This window comes from Rhyacophila brunnea, unplaced genomic scaffold (assembly GCF_057557595.1).
Source record: "Rhyacophila brunnea isolate RB1 unplaced genomic scaffold, BYU_Rbru_1.0 scaffold_3, whole genome shotgun sequence".
NCBI lineage: Eukaryota > Metazoa > Arthropoda > Insecta > Trichoptera > Rhyacophilidae > Rhyacophila > Rhyacophila brunnea.
The window spans coordinates 1,898,053-1,920,521 of NW_028232965.1; the positions used below are offsets into that span (position 1 = coordinate 1,898,053).

At 34.0% G+C, this 22,469-nt stretch overlaps 1 protein-coding gene across 2 annotated transcripts in view; it reads right to left on the minus strand.

Annotated features, from left to right (window-relative positions):
* The window catches only part of Ctns (lysosomal cystine transporter cystinosin), a 41,684-nt gene extending 20,010 nt beyond the window's left edge, over positions 1–21,674 (minus strand). For both annotated transcript variants that reach the window (XM_085952299.1, XM_085952300.1), the window contains exon 1: positions 21,498–21,674. The gene's annotated coding sequence lies outside the window, so the exon portion shown is untranslated. The remainder of the gene's footprint in view (positions 1–21,497) is intronic.
* Between the last annotated feature and the right edge of the window lie 795 nt (positions 21,675–22,469).

Below are 22,469 nucleotides of genomic sequence, written 5' to 3' on the forward strand. Positions count from 1 at the left end.
CGTTTATTTAGGCCAAATCTCAAGGAACTGAAACCAAAGCAAGGAACTAACATTAATTTATATCTCATAATTGGGATAACATTCTGCTTAATTGGGACAGTAAATTTAAAATCACAATGTATATTATGATACACATAATCTCATGAAAAAATTATGTAGAAACAACTTAATATGATGTGATCTCATATAGGACATTTCTTCTGATTACATATTACCGGTTGTTAGACCTGTAGGAGTCTGCCACTACTACCACTATTCAGTTACCGCTACGTGTGCGATGCTTGCCAAGACTAAAATTGTAAAATTAAAACCTAAGCCAAGAAAAATTTAGCTCTTTGTTGACAGCATACATTTGGACAATCTAAAAATTATAAAACTGGAATTTTTTCCTCCTAATACCACATCGTTAGTGCAACCAATGGACATAGGGATAATAAAAATTTTGAAGACATTGTATCAAGGAAAATTGGTTAATTACATACATAACATCCATTGATCAAATTATTTTAACAGCCACAGAGATTAGTGCAAAGTTTTACCTATTTTTATTCATCAGGCTAATCATATAGAAATAAAATCATTTTTATTTTAAAAGAAAAATATTCATTGTTTAATTTTAAGCAGAGTTTGCCTGCATAATTGGGTCAAAATGCCCTAGTCCCGATTTTTCCCAATTGCTTTCCCATGTTCCATTAGAATTTAAATTCAAATTCCATCAAGTACCTTCAGTCGATAGTATTAATACTTTGTACGCTGAAGACGCACATGCGCGTAATGACCAGGCGGCCGATCGATGTAATTAACGTGCATTTTAAATGTACTAATTAAAAAATCATTATCTACTCAGCAGCGAATGCGTTAATATTAATAATGCAAAATTGTTTTATGATACAAGTATTATCAAAATTTTCTTAATTTCTTAAGTTTTGGTATTAATAACTCAAATATTGAAGAATCGTCAAAATTTTGTTTATGTATCAACAATTCAATTAATACCATGTCTACATAACTTTAGTAATGATGAAATTTGGAAATGATTATAAATTTGAATAACATCTGTTATCTAGAACCTGTTTACAGTGGTTTAACAGGATTAATTAATATCGTAGTATGTATTTATAATATTATATCAGTGGCATGAAAAATGTATATAATTCGTAATAATAAATGCTACTATTAAAATAGATAACTAGTATCATAATCCTACACCATATAAACTTAAAAGTCAATTAACAATTTGAAACAAGTAGGTACTGAATTTTCTCCAGAATGCTGTAAATTGTGGTACTTTTAGTATAATTTGGATTGGTTGTTAGTCATTTGATTATGAGTTGCATGTAATGTTTCACACACAGAAATTGCCTATATAAATGTTTTCAACTTCCTCATGCAGTTCTAGAAAGTGGAATGTGATAGCACATTTTAGCATTATATTACACGTGGGCAAAGGCTGACTATGGCCTCAATGATGTATACCGATGCCAATAGGTATACCTCTAAAAAATGTTGAGACGCCACTGTCCAAGAAAGTCAGCAAATCCTATCTCTAGCCTCCGCGTGGCGTCCCCCGGGCAATGCAGATAATGTGCTGTATAACGCAACATAATATCTGTAGCTAATAGAGAAGGGTGCAAGGCGAAACTCTGGCGCCTTAAAACGAGAGACCTTTGGCTACGGGAAGGATCACCCAGACAGAAAAACCACACACCAACCCGTCTGGACAGCGTGGTGTGTTATGTCCAAAACCTTCATATGAAAACAAAAACTTCTAGAACCCGGCCCTCATTCTCCGGAGGCCAACCTGATACTGATCACGGCAGCGATCAGCGAAGGAAGGCAGAGGGTGCTAAAAATCCCCGGAGACCCGGAAAAGGCTGCCAACAGATGACCATTGCTACATATAACGCAAGAACATTGTCCAGCGATGCCAAACTTGTAGAGTTTCAAGAAGAGCTCCGGAATATCCACTGGGATGTTGTCGGACTCAGCGAAGTAAGGCGTAAAGGTGAGAGTATTATTACTTTACAAAGCGGACATGTGCTGTACTCCAAAGGAACCGATGAAGGACGCACGAGCGGTGTTGGATTTGTTGTCAACAAAGCCTGGAGGGACCGCATAGTCGAGTTCAACTGCATTTCTGACAGGGTCGCAAGCGTGATACTTAAAATCAATGCTAGGTACCGCATTCAGATTTTGCAAGTATATGCTCCGACACAGAGCTATCCTGATGAAAAAGTGGAAGAGTTTTACGAGGAAATAACATCCTTGAAAAATAAAAGTAAATGCCACTTCAACATCATAATGGGAGATTTCAATGCACGTATTGGATCATACCAAAGAGATGACGTAGCGGTCGGACATTTCGGACATGGCTCAAGGGATGGTAGAGGGGACATGCTTGTGGAGTTTGCTGAAACCAACAATCTTCACATCATGAATTCCTTTTTTCAACATAAACCTACACGTAAATGGACGTGGAGAAGCCCGACAGGAAGGACCAGCGAAATCGATTACATCCTCACTGACAGAAAATATACATTTTTAAACTGTAAGGTGATCAATCAGTTTAACACCGGCAGTGATCACCGGATGGTGAGATGTAAGATAAGATTGAACGTCAAATCAGAAAGATCCAAACTGCAGAAGAAGTCAAATGCTCGCGTATACCTGCAGAACAATACTGAATTCCAAAATGAACTCAAAAATGCACTATCGGCTTTCTTAGATGAGAACGAAACCGTTTCCCTATCCAACGCGGAGGATATAACGAATATTATTCTACAATGTGCAGAAAAAACAGGCGTAAAAAGCTCAGAAGTTACACCTTCCACCAAGCTTTCGAAGGCAACATTGAATCTTATGGAGCAGAGAAGGAAAACCAAGAGCGATAGACAGGCGCAAAACGATATGGAGTTTTCATCACTTTGCAAAACCCTCCGAAGGAAGATTAGAGAAGACCTTCGTAAATTCAATGTAAACCTCATACAAGCAATTGTGAAAGCAGGCAGAAGTTTAAACAAAAACAAGCAATGCTTGTCGATAGGAAAACGTCAAATCACAGCACTAAAAGCAAAAGATGGTTCTATCGTCAGAAATTGGGAACACTTGTTAAGCCGAGTTGAAGAGTTCTACAGCGATCTCTACAGTGATGACACTGACAATACGACTATAGACTTAGATCTTCAGAGAAATGGAAATTCGGAAGACCATACTCCCGAAATTACATCCTGGGAAGTAACCCATGCTTTAAATTACATGAAAAGTGGGAAAGCCCCCGGGGAAGACGGTTTAACGATAGATATCCTCAAAAAAGCAGGAAAGGATGCAAATGAAGTACTTGCACAATTGTTCACAGCCTGCATATGCAAAGAGGATGTCCCAGAGGTATGGAAAAATGCCAGCATTGTCATTCTTCACAAAAAAGGTGACAGAGAAGACCTAGCAAATTATCGTCCAATAAGTCTACTCCCTATTCTCTACAAGACGTTCACAAAAATTCTCTCAAACCGTCTGCAAAATGTACTAGACGAGAACCAACCGAGAGAACAAGCCGGATTTAGAGGAGGATACAGCACTATGGACCATATCCAAGTCGTCAGAGAAATCATAGAGCGGTACCAGGAATACAAACTGCCACTATGCATGGGTTTTATAGACTATGAGAAGGCGTTTGATTCGATAAAGAAATGTTCAATACTCGACGCACTCAGAAAACAAGGAATCCCTGGACGCTATATAAATATTTTCAATAATATATACAGTAGCGCAACAGCATCTGTAAATCTCCATAAACCATCGCGCAGATTTCCTATCAGCAAAGGAGTCCGACAAGGTGATACAATCTCACCTAAACTATTTACAGCTACCCTTGAAGACTTATTCAGGCAACTTGACTGGAATGACAAAGGGATCCCCATAAATGGAGAATACCTGAGTCATCTGCGCTTTGCCGATGACATAGTAATTTTCTCGCAAGACTCAGAAGACCTCCAAAGCAGAATGCAGGAACTCGCTGAAGTAAGCAACAAAGTAGGTTTGAAAATAAATGTAACAAAGACGAAAGTCATGTTCAACTGCTTTGCAGGCCAAAAAGAGATCCTCATCAATGGCACTCAGCTCGAACAGGTGAAAAGCTACATCTATCTGGGACAACAAGTATCTATAGATGGATGTATATTTGATGAAATTGTTCGCAGAGTAAAGCTAGGCTGGAGTGCTTTTGGCCGCCTGAATAATGTCTTCAAAAGTGACCTTCCACTGTGCCTAAAGCGCAAAGTGTTCAACCAGTGTGTGCTTCCCGTGATGACATATGCGTGTGAAACATGGACCCTAAGTAAAAGAGAGATCCAGAAACTTAGAGTAGCACAACGTGGTATGGAGAGGTGCATGCTGGGCATAATGCGAAAGGACAAAAAGAGGAATGAGTGGATAAGGAAGCAGACAAGGGTTTGCGATGTAATAGAGTTTATTAAAAGCCTTAAATGGAGATGGGCTGGACACATAGCTCGAAGAAGAGACAATCGTTGGACAAATCTAGTCATCCAGTGGTATCCAAGAAGTACAAAACGTCCACAAGGTAGACCTAGAGGCCGCTGGATCGATGAAATGATAAAATTCTGCGGAAGTACGTGGCAACGCAATGCACAGGACCGAGAGAAGTGGAAGCAACTTGAAGAGGCCTTCATCCAGCAGTGGATAGATTCAGGCTGATGATGATGATGATTACATCCAACAAATTTTAGATTTTTTGGAAATTTTGAACATTGGAACTGTAGCTGTCAGTATTTTTAATGTATCAAATTATTCGACCGCAATAATAAATTCCCAAAGACTCATATGGCGGTAAACAACTCATTACCTGTGTCAGCAGATTGATTGGCAATATGAAATACGGTATCGCAATGGAAAATTAGTCTAATATCCATTTCCATAGTATCATATTATATTATGATGGTAATAATAAATAAAATTCACAGCTACTCGTATTTAAGCCGCTGACTCGTTCAATATAATTATATACTAGAATATAATGTTTAGGTATTACTTTCGACTGTATAAATTACGAATAATGATTTATCAAAATGTCACTTGAATATACATTTCCAGTCTGTTACCATCGCAGTCTCTATATCGCTTCGCCCAACATCTGATTGTACCGAGATGCGGACCTCGGATCCGTACCTATCATAAGTTTAGTATTGTAACATAACTGCTGTAACATACTATTGTACCAACCGTTACAGCTAGTAAAATTCGCTCCTGCATACATCTTCGACTTCTTTATCATCATCCTCAACACCATAACCTACGACACATCGACGACTCCCAAAGTGATAACACACACACATGGATCTGTATGGAAATAAATGATTCGTTATACGGCATTTCGTTTTATGGCTAATTTTTCAAGAACATAAATCGGTGGTAAAGTTAGGATTGTGGGTAATAATGAATTATAATGGAATGAGTGTACGTCACTGACGTAGAGATAAGAATGTATGCAAGTATACCAAACACATAATCTCTTTAGTAGGACACAAATGATGTTTTCATTGTGACTAAAAAGACATTAAATTCTTGCATTAAATGCTCAAATACAAAAAAGCACTCAAACAATAGGGTGACAAATTATACAATGACGGATTATGAATTGCAAAAATATATGAAACTTTTTTTTTTAATATCAACTCATAATATATAATGTAAGTAGAGACTTTATTATGCGGTTTTAATAGTACAAAACAATCAATTAGAATTTATACTTAATCGATGATAAAACTTTATAATTAACAGTGTGTGTACACACATTAACAGATCGAGGCAACTTTTTTGTTTTTAATATAATATATTTAGAGCCTATAGACGCCTCATATTATGAGGCGTCTATTTCCAAAATATAAATAAATTTTATTTATTTACATTCAACCTTACAAGGCAGCTTACCTTAGTGAGTTTTGTAACTTTTTAGATTTTTTTTCGTTAAATATTATTAAAACTGTGAAAACTAAAATATCAAGTTATTTTTTTTAGTTTTTTAATGAAAATTGCAATAGTGGAATACTCAAGACTAGTCACAATTATTATTATTATTAAACTGGCGCTAGGGGCCGTTCAGGTCCATGGCCGACTGCACAACGTTTCTCCAGGAATCTCTGTCCAGCGCTCTCTCTTCCCAGTTGACTATCCCCAGCCTTTCCGCATCCCTTTGAATGTTGTCCGCCCATCTCCGTCGAGGGCGGCCAAGAGGTCGAGTGCCAGCTGGTGTGCCTTTGTAAATCCTATAGAGAGTTCTAGATCTTTCAGATCGTACAACGTGGCCCGCCCATCTGAGCCTTCTTGACCTCAGAATATTAGTGATTCTAGGTTGGAATCGGTCGAAGAGCTCAGCGTTTGTGCGGATGCGCCACCGGTGGTTCTCATTGACGGGTCCAAGTATTCTCCGGAGGATTCGGTTTTCAAACACTTGGAGCGCCTTTTCTTGTTTTTCTGTTAAACCCCACGTTTCACATCCATACATGACGATTGGCTTGATGACCACGTTATACACCCGGAATTTCGTTTTGATGGACAGCATTTTGGACCTGAACAGACGACTCAGCGCGAAGTACGCTGCATTTCCACTTCTCAGTCGGTCAGAGAGCTCTAGGGGCATTTCATTTTTAGAGGTAATGTTGGAGCCCAAGTACTTGAAGAGAGAGGTTCTCTCGAACGAGGAGTTTCTTATTCCAATGTTTCCAGAGGGTTCAATGCCTCTTGTCATTTTCAAATACTTGGTCTTTCCCACATTTACTCGTAGGTTCAACCTTTTCGCTGTGTCCTCCAGAGGAGTGAAAATATCTCTGACTTCTTCTTCAGATTCTCCGAGCACCACCAAATCATCTGCGTAGCCCAATATTTTATGGGACCCATTCAGGGTAACTCCACCTTCTGCTTTCAGAGCTTCTCTAACGGCTTTCTCTAAAGCTAAGTTGAACAGCATGGGTGATAAGGAGTCGCCTTGTTTTAGTCCTGCTGTCACCTCAAAAGATTCTGATATACTACCTTGCATATGAATTCTACTTCTGGATCCGTCCATGCATACTTTTATTATATTTATAAGTTTTGACGGTATTTCAAATTCTTTCAATATATTCCAGAGAGCTTCTCTATCAATAGAGTCATATGCGGTTTTAAAATCTACAAAGAGACAGTGTACATCTTGGGCGTATTCCCATTTCTTTTCAAAGATTTGGCGCAGTGTAAAGATTTGATCGGTAGTACTGCGGTTTCGTCTAAAGCCGCATTGGTAGTCACCAAGAATGTTTTCGGCATATGGTAGAATTCTTTCGAGAATAATGTTCGACAGAACTTTGTATGCAGTAGGAAGAAGAGAGATGCCACGGTAGTTTGCACAGTTGAGTTTGTCCCCTTTCTTGAAGATAGTACAGACCAGTGATTCTTTCCATTCTTCAGGGATCTTTTCTTCCTCCCATATTTGTTGCAGTAGCTCAAGCATGGCACTAAGAAAGGTTTCTCCTCCATGCTTGAGAAGCTCCGATGGAATATTATCGTTTCCTGCCGATTTGTTATTCTTTAAATAACTCAGTGCTCCCATCAACTCTGCCTTATTTGGTGGCGGTATAAGAGGTTCTGCTGTCGCGATTTCTGGCGATTCCAAAGGTTCATCTGGTACAGAGCGTTGAAGTAAGTTTTCAAAATGGGACTTCCATATGTTTAGCACTTGCTCTTTGTTTGCCACTATCTGACCCTGTTGATCTTTGATTTGTAGCGTGCTATGTTGAAAGCCTCTTTTTTCAAAACTCACTTTCGAGAAGAATGATCGAGTTTTATTTCGTTTTGCTTCTTCTTCCATCTGCTCAAAATTACTTTTGATGAAGCTTCGTTTGCACTTTCTCAGATGCTTTCGGACATTTTTGCACGTCTCGCTATATCGTTTTTGTGCTTCTTCGCTCTGCGTATTTTGCAGATAGAGCGCTCTTTCTGCTCTTCTCTCCTCCACCATTTGTCGGCAAGTGTCGTCGTACCAAGGGCACTTTACTTTCTTGGGTGCCAGTCCTATCGAGACTTCAGCAGCTTTTACCATTCCTTCTTTTAGTCTCTTCCACCTCTCATCGATACTCCAGGCTTCTCCTTCGGTGAGTTTTCCGATTTGGTTTTGTAACTCTTTTCTGTAGCTATCTCTTCCGTTTGGAGTTGTCAGCTTTTCTATATGGTACTTCACTCTCGTCTTCGCATTTGCGTGCACTGTCTTTTTAAGTTTTTCCCTAAAGGTTGCTATCGATAAGTTGTGGTCCGTATCACAGTCAGCGCCTCTGTAGCTTCGAATGTTTTCAATAGCTTTTTGGTGTCGTCTATCAATTAGAAAATGGTCAATCTGGTTAAAGGTCTTCCTGTCCCTTGAATTCCAAGTCACTTTATGTATATTTTTACGAGGAAAAGTGGTACTTCGGGCGATTAAGTTTTTGGCGCTGCAGAAGAGAGCCACTTTTTTACCATTTTCGTTAGAATGATCATGTAGGCTCTCTTTTCCAATAAAGGGTCTGAATACAGCTTCCTTCCCTATTTTCGCATTGAAGTCTCCTAGCACACATTTAATATCATGTCCCGGTAGCCTGTCAAAAGTCGCTTCAAGGAGATCATAGAAATTATCCTTTTCGGCCTCTTCTGAAGTCTCTGTCGGGGCATGTACATTCACAAGTGATATATTAAACCATCTTCCTTTGATTCTGAGCACACATATGCGCTCGTTTACGGGTTCAAAAGAAAGTATAGCATCTGCTACTTCTCTGGCGACCACAAAACCTGTTCCGAAAACATGTTTCCCCTCTGTGTTTCCGCTATAGTAGATAACATGCTGTCCGACTATAAGTTCTCCGCTATCCGGCCAACGGGTTTCCTGGATGGCGGTAATTTGGACCTTATATTTTGACAGTTCTTCCACTAGGTTTTGAGCTGCGCCAGCTCGGTATAGGCTAAGTACGTTCCAAAATCCTATTCGTAGTCCATTTTTCGGTCCGGGTCGTCTATAAGCGGTTGCCATATGTCCGAGGCATTGTGTAGTATTAGTAACCTTTGGTGATTTCACGGGAGAGAGTGGTTAACCCTCTGCCCAACCCCCAACCTGGAGGGCCAGGTCTGTTGGTCCGCGGGAGATATTTTATTTTTCTCCTACCCTTGATTAGGGCATTCTCCTATCCGCCACCTGGAGACGCGCTCTCTAGGGGTTACAGACTAGTCACAACAAACAGCAAATTTCAAATGAGTCCACAGAAAGAGTCCTAGATTACCATAGCGTAATGGATTTTCTGAAATCTTATATTATTTTCCAATAGATGGTATCCGTTTAAATATAATAACATTGTGGTTGAAGACATATAAACACCACAACACCGCATTGTAAAAAATATTCAAAGCTGTGGTATAATAATAAAAACCATAAAGCTTGTAAGGGTTAAGTGCTGACCAGATAATAAAAATGTATATATTGTTCTGATTTGAAAATTCACTACAATGAAAAACGAAACTAACTATTTATGCCTGAATTGCAAAAATGTCTTCCCACAAATATTACAACACCTAATCGAAAATAAAAAAATAAAGAAAATATTCATACATCTATATGACAATATAAGAAAATAACAGAGTGCACATAAACAATGCCCCATTGAAGTCTAATAGCCCGTTTACACGTGCATAGATTTACTGTTGACGGTACGTACGTCGGACGGCCATAATAATAAAATGCATGTGTAAATATGTAATACCATGCAAGTTGCAAGATTGCATGCATGGACTAAAAAAGTTGCATGGTGCTATTTGACAGGTTGTGAAAATTGGTAAATGTCAAAATGCTCTGCGCGGTGTAGTTTATATTCTTTCCGGCGGGTTCACAACTATAGTTCTACTGTGCATGCATGCAAGTTGAAACTATCGCGTGGAAATTCAGAAGCTAACTTTAAACTTTTTTGATCCACGGATGTAGTCGTAGTATATGTACTGCCGCCAGTAAATCAATGTGTAAACAGGCTATAAATTAATATGTTCTATCACTTTCATCGCATTAGTAGGTCATCATCACTTTATTTCAATTTATAGTAAAATCTCATTATCAAGATTGACACAATCTAAATCGATTTAATATTAAGCAAGGTAATTAGGTAAATGTGATCAACAAATTGATATGATTAAAAATATTTTTAGACAATAACAAATATAGGTATGTTTAAACAAACAAAATAAGATAATATTTGTGTATCACACTTTTATAGTCAATCAACTACTAGCTGTTGCTTTATTTTGAATCAATGTTTTAGAGAATATTGGTATTATAATAATACGCTAAACTGAACCAATCTTGTGATAAATGTTATTGTTAAAATATCATAATATCACTTACTAGTCGTTAAAACCACGATTCTCTTGATCAGAAGATACCTCCATGAATTGTAATTAATTCACCTTGAAATTGTTAAAATCCAGACAGCAAATAATAGCAATGATCTTTTGGAAGAGATACAGTCGTTAAGCATACAGCTGTTTTTTCTCTTCGACTTCATACTATAAAAGTCAATACCACTTCATCGAAGCACAGGTGTCACCTCCACAGTGTGTAATCTGGAGTACGCCAATGATGCTATTCTATTTGACAACTTAATCGGGGGCATTCAAGAGGGAATCGACAACTGCGTTATAATTCATCTAGTGTTGGTTTGAAAATCAACATTTCATGCAATAGCACCGGATTAATCAAATTTCGGTGTCATGGAAGATCAGTAAATACCATTCACATGGTGTATACAGTGAAATTACAAGATGCTGACATGATCTGGGAAGATGCAAGAAGATTGGTGATTGAAGAGTGACAGGGCTTGTTGGAGGCGCAACGTGGTTTAAGAAGAAGAATGTTCAATGTAATAATTTCAGTTTTGTGGAATTTATACAATTCAACTAGTGACTCAAGTTCTATAAAGGTCAACAAACTTAAATAGAAATTGAGAAGTGTCTAGGTTTCACGTAGTACACTGATTAACACTTTGTAATTTAACAAATGTATGCTATCAAAGTAATGCGACACCAGTCTCATATAACAGTATAGAACATTAGTTTTCAGAATGTATCCAAATAATTTTACACTTTACAGCAGTGGTCTTCAACCGGTGGTTCGTGGACCAGCGCCCGTCCGCAAAAGCTTTCATACCACTACACGATTCGGATATTCCCACAAGATATTTTTGCCAATTTAGGGTACTGAATTTTTAATTTTTTTTTTTTTGAAATCCAAGAAATCTACATAAATCTGGGTGTTTTCCATACTTGTATCTATTTATATTAGTTTTTATGTGGTCTTTTTTTTTATATATATATATATAAAATATTTCTCCTATGTTTCGCCGGGCCATAGGTGTTAAAAGGTTGAAGAAAACTGCTTTACAGCATATCAATAATATGAGAATACCCAAGATGTAAATATATATTATTATGCTGTGTTTGGCAAAGAGATTACTATCAAATTATGGAAATAACGGTTTTAAAGGTTATTGAATGCATTTTTAAAAGTATAAACCAAGTATTTAAACCAAGTAAGTAATTCCAAGTATAAATGAATAATGGATAAAGATTTCTTAAGAATTGTTTTATTTTAAACAGATAAAATTATCTAAAAATATTTCCATCACCGATGAGGAAAAAACAACTATTATCAATTATAGTCTACCCAATGTAAGAAGTCAGCTGGCTAAATCGGACACGCTGTCCGTGTTATGATGTATGTGACAATGTATCTACATATCTTTGACACATGAGTCAATCACACAGTTTAACTATGAATTCATGACACTTTCCTTTAATAACTTATCTTTCTAATTTGATGACATTATGAGAACAAAGTACAAGAACACTAAAAATAATAAATTAATAAAATACAACTAAAAGACTTGTAAAATGTTACACCGTAATGAACAATGTTGATATTCAGTACCGCGTCTTACTACACTCAATTCTTATTGGATATTGCGCGAGGGAAATGTCAAAGCGGGACACCACATGTATTTTAGATAACTGCCGTCCTAAATAGGATCGTAATACTTTTGCATATAATATATACTTAAGTCTCATCTCATCATGAGTCATGTTTTTTTTTTAACACTTTCGTTATTGTAATGTCATCTTAGGTTACCTAGCCAATTAAACTGAAAATATTGTACACAATCACTGCTAACCTTTTAATTACCACATTTAAATAACACACTAATTATATCTAATGGTCAACGACTCCAAACGCGTACTAAATGAGTTAATATGCACTTCGTCATCTTCATACGTCGGCTATTCCTAGAATCATCAATATTGCATCTAATTAAAATGCTATTATTTAAAAAATCGATAGCATTATCCAGTAAATACAAGTAATTGATAAATATCCATCGGATTTCATTTACTTGACATGAATTATAAATGGGCTTTATGAACAAAAGAGATATGATATCTAAAAGTATGTGCCACAAAGGGAGACATACTCAATTGGGAGAAAGAGATATGAAAGTGAGAGGTGAGATTAAGACCGTTTTATTACTGTATAGAAATACTCGTATGATTATAATAAAGTTTTGATGCCTTTTTGATAATTTTATAGATAAAACAAATATAAAATAATTATAATGCAACCTTATTAGACTTATTTATGTTGCCAAAATAGGCATTTCTCTTTTACTTACTATTGTATTATCAATTTTGTATGGTAATTCAAGGTAACAACACTGGAAGGAACGGAATTTATTAGAATCGTAAAGGGAAGGTTAACTGGACAAGCGACAACAATATAATTACAAGACGTATGGACCGCTGAACGATTAGGAAGAAAAAATAGTAATTGATTAAAAAATCATCGTGATCAAGATATACACGCAGTTGCTGTTAAGGATCCAGTACTCGAGATTACTTGTACAAATAATAATATGTTTGATGAATTAATTTGCTTCGATGAAATGATTGCGTCAGGTCATGCAAATATATTACTGTTACACATTCCAGAAACTTGCTGCCATTTTTGCAAGTCATTTTAAATTGGTATACTGATTTTGCTGCACTTAACCGGTTCAATAAAATGATTTGTCTGCTATGTAATTAAACTGCAATAAAATTCAGTCACGAACAACATTTTTGGAACTGACAGCTTAGCTGTCTCAAGGCTTTTGACAGACATTAAAGTTAAAATTATTATATTATTATCACTGAAAAAATATTTCATTTCATATGTGGAGTGTAGGTAATTATATTAATAGATTTTGGCTATTTAAAATTCGCCATACACCTTGGATACGTACCGTGGATCAAACGCATTTTTAGAACATCATCACAAACTATTAATCTAAGAAATTTATAACATTAAATTTATGGAAATAGTTATAAATGTTGCATAGTGTAAAAAAAACGATAGTCTTTAAATAAGAGGGTAAATTTAAGAATTTACAAGACAACGTTAATCCAACCTTGCCAGTTCGTAAGTACAATATTATATTGATTATATTACTGAAGCAATTACGTTAAACATGACAATAATTGTTCTCTCAATAGGATTGTTAATGGTAGACCAGTTTTACACATTGGGAGAACAAACAATAATTATTGATGTTCTTGATTTATGAGGAAGTTACCAGATTCTCACATACACCATTCCAATACATTACAATACATACAATATACATTAGGAAAATTAATTTTTGTGTATTGATAAAAAACCCGGTTGATATCTATTAGTCATCTCATTGGGTCTTTGCTCTGGAACAAATACACATTGATAAAAACAATATGTGATTTTGAGCCAGTTACAAATATAAATAACTAGATTATTTAAGAAATAATTCTACGTAAATATTTATATATAAATTAATTTAAATTAAACGCAATATATAATACTGATTTCACAATGATCAGGACCGATTTCGTCTGGTTAACAGAACATTACCAAGTGATGTTAGTTGAGAATTTCCTGTTGGGCGGACGAAATCAGTCCTGATTATTATTACATTATGTGTAATAAGTCTTTCCACCAAGAATTAATTTATGGTCAACACTATTACTGAAATCATTGATATATAAAATATGGTGAAACATGATGAAAAATGAAGAGACGCTAAAATTCAAAAATAATAAGGATTTCAATTTGTAATGAAAAGAATGAAGTTCAGTGTTACAAATTGAAAACAAAAAAAAAACAATGCATGAAGTACTACAGTATGACCTTAGCCTTAATATTATTGCAAGTAGCGTCTCGTTTTTAGTAAACAATTCAAGCTGAAAACAAGTTTGCAATGATTGCAAATAATACACGTTTTAAAAGTGGGACAGCAAGTATAGCTAGGCTGCCATAAGATGAATCTATGTGAACACAAAAAAGTGAGTATTGATTCACATACTGGCTGTTATAGACTTAAATGACCAATAAAAGAGATTGAAGTTTCAACATAAGATGATGGCCACAGAGTGTTGAACTTGAATTTTTGAGATAATAAGCAAAACTCATTAATTTCCATCAAGCAATAAAGGTCAGGTAGTATTTTTAAATGTGATGCTTGGATAATTGTAGAAACAAGTGAATATGAAACTGTTTTCTTTTTAGTTTATAAATTTCAGAGAAAAACTATATTTTTTCCTCAATGAATTCTTTCTATAATTAAAGAATAATATACACAATATAACCATTAAAATTTAACATTATTTTTTAATAATCTCCACAAACCTACATAATAAATTCGAGCAAATTAAACATGTAAAAATTCAAAATGTCTTATTAAGAAATCAAATTTTAGAAAGAGGCATGAACCACTTGTGTGATTTTTTAATTATAATGACCCAAGGTTTGAGCGAATGTGTAACAACCAATCCAGGTAAAATAGTATATTAATTGCTCCACTATAATATAGATCGATATGCACCGTCTTGTAGTGGAATTAATAATTACCTTTTACTAAATTTATATTGCAATTTTAAAAGGCAACGTTGGCCTAGTTGGTAGAGTCGACATTTTTGTATAAACACAAGGCCGTGGTTCGGTGTGGCTGGTCAAAAAAAATTGTGTACTTATTTGATTCAACGCAAGAACCCAATGGGTTGGGTGAATGGCTAACAACTATTTCTCATAAAAATTCTGTTAATATAGCTTATTAACGCTCAGCAACGAAATGGTAATTTATTTATACTTTATATAAAAATAATTACAAGTTAAAAAGAACTTTTTATATCTTACAAGGTTTTTAAATTTTCTGTTGAATCATATAAACTTGACTTGACTAGCTTAAGCGATCAAAAAAATTTGTACTTGATAGAAATAATACTGAGATGTCATTTTGATTTCCATAGTAATGCACGTATATATTAATAATTTAGTTGCTAGGACCCCAGACTCCTAGCAACCAATAATGGTGTCGAAATAACTTTTCATACAAAACAGAATTAACTGAAAATGAATTCAACTCTACTTAAAGATGGCTAAAAGTATTAAAAAAATGGATTGGCATCGTGTTCTGATATATTCTCAAAGTTTCAAATGTCTAGCTAGTCGGGAAGTTAGTTAAAAATCGATTGCAAGATTTGTACCGGACAAAGAACCACCGGACAAATAAGAATACGAGCTAAGAAAAACGTTGTAAAATACTTTAAAGCGTGTTTTAAAAAAAATTCCATTTTGTTTTACTCGAATCATTCCATGAATTTATAGTTGACACAATTAAAGTGAATAATAATTATTTAATTTTATAATAATTTGAAGTACAAAACAGTAAATGTACATTTTTTTAAATAAGTAGATAGAAAATATTATAATATAATAAAAGTCAGTAATGAAATTTTGAATGTAGATTTTTGAAAATATCTTAAATACTATGAAGGAATCTTTATAAGTATATATTATATTGCAGTGAACTTTTTAATATTACTACCTTTAATGGGGTTGGAATAAATGTAATAAATCAAGGCGTTAGTTCGATTTACTTTTACAAGTTATGCAGTTGAAAAGATTGAGAATCACTATTATATCAGGCAAGTTTAATGAAAAGTATACAATTAGCATTTAGAGTCTAGCAAATGTAAGTTGTTCTTTGAGCGAAGGCATTGCTAATCTTTTGTTACGGTCAGATGATTTGATCAAAAAATATTAGACAGAGGCGTAAACGATTACCTTCTATATCAGAAATAAGGAACCCTTTTGAAGGTAAAGTCAAACAAGGAAACTAATACAATATTACTTATTTCGACAGTCAGAATTCCTCAGATAATTTTAAATTACTGTTCTGAACCCTATGGTTCACGACCGCTGTTCAATGTAGAACATACAGTCAGTTACCGTTGGCAATTTAATGATATAGTCAAAGAATTACCAATAATTACTATGGACCCACCTGTATAATGTTTGAGCTACAATCACTAAATGATACTAAGAAACACATGCATAACTACACAATATTATGGCTGCTCTTCACAAAGTTTAACAGGTGGCATAAAACAACATTTCTTTTCAATTTTATGACAAAAAAATACAAAGTATTTACGTGGTGTTCATTGTCTTGTCAAAGGCACATGGTATAATAAATAAATTTATGCTTTGAAACCATGACAAGCTATTAATTTGTTATTAATTAATTATTTTGACTTCTAAATTGAAACAAGGTTACCCGTGTAAAATAGTTTTAAATTTGAACCGTACAAGTATACAGCATCATAAATTATAAAAATAATCAATGAATTATAACTATACTAACAGAGCCAGCTATCTCGCTAGGTCTTGCAGATGGCTTGATGTCCTATTGACATGGTGTTGGACTTTCCCACATATAATTTAGGTGTATTTTTTATCAGGCAATGATTAAGTATTCCCCACAATCAGGCTGTGGGAAAATAGTTCCCACTTTGTTTTTCAAGAGTTTTTTTTATACCTACTGAAATTTCAAGTACATATAATTCACATAATTATAAATAAAGGCTGTATTTCATTGAAAAAGATTATAATTATAGCTGTAATAAGTTCCTGGGGAGTAGCTAATTAAATTTACCTAATGTTCATTAGTTCCAAACAAAAAAAAACAGTATAATATTATTATTAACAGCCATACAAAATACATTATCTATGTATGTCAGAATTAATACTATTGTAGTGAAATCTAAGTTTGAATTTGGACACACGTATAGTAAAATACGAAGAAGTGTCCATATTGTGTTTGATTTAACCGTGATACATTTTTGAAGTGTATAAACAAAGCGAAAGTGTTAAAAGTCAACAAAGTTATGTTTAGATAGGTATTAAATTAGTATGCTATCCAAAATGCCTACGGGTATTTCCTAACAATCATTTCCTTTTGATTTAAATAACAGTTAAAATGACGATCAGAACTATTGTTTGTTATGCTCGGTTAAAGTGACATTAAAAATATAATATTTATTAGGTAACTAATGTAAATAATGCACAAAACGGTGAACAATATTTATCAAAACAGTTCTCCTTTGTAGGTACCTATGTATGGCGCGGATAGGGTTAGAGAATTTGAAGTGATGTTTTGAATCAATTTACGATTAAAATCTTACCAGAACGTAAATCAAAAAAATAATGTATGTGTATCAGTCGATCTGATTAAGAATAGTTTGTCACAAATGTTTTTATATTGATAAAAATGCGTTTTAAAATTTAAATACGGTGGGGTGCCTCAGCGCCCATTTTCAAAAATTCTTTATGTAGACACCGGAAAAAGTCATGCGTTGAATAGAAAACCCATTATGGATTAATCAAATACACCCTAATAGAACAGTATCGGGATTGAAATTTCGCAAATTCCACAATATGATATTCTAAAAATGCATTTTCAATGTTCGTTTGATCCAGGGTACAGACCCAATGGGTATGACAAATTTCAAATAGCTAAAATCTATTAACCAGATGGCTGCCTTAACGTCTTAAGACGCGAACTTTTCCGTGAACGGAACGCCGCTCATACAATAATGACGTCTTTGGACGTCCCACTTTAAACGGGATTTTACGTAAACGTTTATTAATTTATTAATTTTAACATTTTAAACATACAAATATGTTGAACACACAACAACATGTATTGGGAATATCGTCACATACTCAGAATTGAAACAGAATTCGTTTTGACCACGTGAAACGTAAATTGATTTTAATTTTTTATTTTTGCAATAAAATTCGCGGCGTGTAAGGTACCGCCATACATACACCTACCGGCAGTAAAAAGGTTAATATAATAACTTCCACTCCACATATGAAATGAAATATTTTTTTAGTTAATGATAATAATATTGTATCACATTTTCGAGATAGAAAGAATTTTAAGTTTAATGTTCGTTAAAAGCCTTGAGACAGCTAAGCCGTCAGTTCCAAAACTGTTGTTCTTGACTGGATTTTATTTCAGTTCAATTACATAGCAGACAAAACGTTTTATTGAACTGGTTAAGTGCAGCAAAATCAGTATACATTTGAGCAAGTGGATAACATTCATTTCTCATAAAAAAATCTATATGAAATGTAAGTATCACATAACAGAATGATGACGAATAGAAATGTGAAGTCAGTCGCCGTAGACCAAGAATTTGAAGGAGATTTGCTTTATTACTTAGTGACAATCGGGCCATAAAACTCTAGAAATGCAAAGCCTTCGGAATGTCCTCAAATATTACGAATATTGAGTGCACATTTCGTTAACGTGACAAATTTTAATACATATTATGATACATGTGTAATTATTGAAAATAACATACTCTGTGTTTAAGTTTATCACACATTTCATCAGACTCAAGAATTAATCCTTATTTTTTCAGCTTCATCCAGAAGACAACCCACTTTCCATTGTTTTAAATTTGTGTAAAAAATTGAATATGAAAATTAACAACAGCAACATTATGGTTACATTAGTTAATATTATTATTATTGGGATATCTGAACACATAAATAATGGTATTTTTTAGAGAGGATGTGAATTGTAATACGTTATCAGATTCAAATAATCGCATAGCCTTTTACGGCATAACGTCAAACTACACATAAAGTTTTCATTTTCCCATAGTTGTGTAACATTATTCAATAACAATAATTGAAATAGAAAAATATGCATATAGCACATCTATACTGTAACAACAATGGTTTTAAGTCACGTTGTGGTTACAGTCATAAATAAAAATACTTATTATCCATTTAACTTTATTTTATTCTATACAACCACAAATATAACAATAGTGACTTTTTAAGCAAGCAGCCTGAATGTACTGATATTTACAGATCAAAATTAATAGCCAAATCACCAACATTGATAATATATATGCAACTACCAATCGATACATCATTATGTTTGTGATCATTCACGTGAGAATTATAAAACAAAAGTAGATAATCTAACCACAGCAGAATAAAATTAATAATAGGTATTTAAAGATTTAATGACAAGAAATATGTAATATTTTTCATATGTTATCATTGGCCCCATTATTCGAAATGGATCTTGGTTGCCTCCTATGGAGGAATTACAACAAACATTATCACAATAAATATCAGCCAATTGCCTAAAACCATGCCGGATGCGAGCCACAGTTTTAAAATGCCACATGTGAATTCGATCCAACCGTGGAATTCCAGGAAACATCCATTTTTAAACAGTATGACATTAATGGTCTATAGTCAAAACTTAACGCCCATGATGGCTAAGTGGCTTACGTGTTGGCTCATAATGTCGTAGGTTCCAGGTCCGAATCCTGGGTCTGGCAATACACATATTGTTTTTCAATTTGAGTATGGACATAATAGGTTGAACGAGTGGGTAATATCCATTTCTCGTGAGTACAACCCTCTACCCTGCGGAGGCCCATATGATCTTATTAGGATCAGATATGGTATAAAAAAACAAATGTTTGTATTAAAATAAGTAGAAAAATAAGAAAGGTTTGGTAGTTAAGTACTACGCCAAAATAATATTTATGATATACTATTATTCTGAAATGTTCGACATACGCTAATTATGCCAGAACAAATTATCGCAAGTTACTTGGCATTACTGTAAATATGTATATCATAACATATTGATCACTGTTTAGGTGTGTACTTTGATTCTTTTGCTGTTTTTTATACTAATCGTTAACCTTTGCCTGATAGGCAGTGTTCATCACATTTAATATATTATAATATCTGACGGTTTCCACTAATTACGCTGTTTTATAAATAAATATCAATGTTAGCTCTGCTTTACCATGGTGTTACATACGTTGTGAAATATGCAGAATAACAATTATAGATATTATCTAGCTATATACGCTAATTACGCTATTATAACAATCACATTGCTAATACCTAACAAAACCAAAGCCTATACAACGAGCCAACACCAGGAAAACTGGAATCTGTAAGATTGCCATATCTTATCTTTCTTAAGCTATTCAATAATACATACCTACTATACATTATAAGTTAATTAGAAGAGTGAAATTCAGATATATACACTGATAATAGAATTTGAATCAATTACATAACAAATAATAACAAGTAGCTATCAGGAATTGAACAACTAATGATGATTTTGATGATTAGATTTTTTTGTTTATTTGCACAAGATAATATGCTAGTACTTACTTAAGTATATTATTGAAAATACATACTTAAGTAGTTAATTGGGAAAAACCTCTGAATCTTACAAATAACTCAGACAGCATAGTTATTAGTAATAATTCGTATGAGTCAAAGACGGATCGATATCTTAAGGCAGAATTTCACAAATGGGATCTACGGGATAAAATTAAATTCATAAAAATAATTTATTCACGGTCCAAATTACTAATTCTATTAAAAGTCAACCATTACAAATTACGATAATTTTAAATGATATTTGTAGATATGAATTATCACCACTCGGTTCTGCTTTTATATTTAGAAGTCTGGTGGCATCATGAGTCAAAGCCCTCGTTAGAATTTTTAAATGCAGTTGTTGGCATATTTTCATGAGCAAACGTTAATTTTGATTGACAAACATATTATCCGTAGCTATATAAAATTGCATATCTTGCCAATATAAACACAAAATTAAATGAAGCAGTTTAGAGATAATATATTTTCACTGCACTTGTATTGCGCTGGATTTCAGCTGCATTTCAACACTTTCTTTTTATTCTATTTTTTTTTCAAGCTGAAATTGAATGTGAAAAAAAAGCAAATTTTACTCCACTAATATATTTTAGGAGTTCCATTCTGGGGTATAAGGGTTCTGTGACTTACTAAAATTAATTCGGAAATGCTGGCTTTTTGTAAATACAACAAAACAAAATTCACAGATTTTAATCATACTAAATAATATGTATTTAACAATCAATAAATGATAAAACATATCATTTATTGATAGCAGAGATGTTGACTTTATTAATTAAAATTTATACTGAAATAAAAAAATCTGCATAACCTAATAAACGTAATATTATGATGGGTAAAATAAAACGAAGAAGGAATTTTTACTTACATTAATATATCGATATCACAATATTATAACAACATAAAGCATCTTAATGCAATACGCTGTATAGTATTCACTTCCGAGTTTTATAATTCGATAATTATATTTACAAATAAAAATTGAATGTACTGTCACTTCTACTTTGACAGCAGCCGTCAGCGCTCAACGACAGTGACAGAATGAGCGGCCATAAACACCGAGGCCGCGAAGCTAGCCGTTTATTTTTTATATTATCTATGGAGATGGAGTTTTGTGATTACAGCTGAGTAGACTTGTCTGCAGCGTAAAAAATAGGTAACCTACCAATTAAAGAGTAAATAATTAAATTAAGTGAGTATACGTATATGTGAGGTGGATTAAGTTGACAACAAATAATAATTCGAATCGATTTACTAGGTAGGTACGTATTATCGATGTATTTGTCGGGGTGCATCCCTAATGATAACTGAAATGATGTGACCACATCAGTGGGTCTATTCTATACTTATCGAACACTAAATTGATAAATAGTATCAAACTTAGGGTAGGTTTGTATCAAAATATTAGCACTTATTGTAACAATTACACGAAGCCAGTTTTTATTGTTGCAATAAGTGCGATATTTTAACAGCAGCAAGATAGGTGCTGTTAAAATATAGCACTTATTGCAACAATAAAAACCGGCTTCGTGTAATTGTTACAATAAGTGCTAATATTTTGATACAAACCTACCCTAAGTTTGATAATATTTTTCACTTTATCACTTTAGCGGTCGATAAGCATAGAATAGACCCACAGATAATAATATTATTATATTGTAGCAGTTGAAAAAATGACCTACCTACCTACCGACGACTATGTTTTAAAAAGGGGAATATTACATTCCCACAATTAAATAGACTGTTTTCACAAAGTGCAGTAAAAATATTTTAATTCACATCGGAAATGGGATGATTTCACAAATGAACATCAACACTGTAAAATGTAATGGTAGATTTT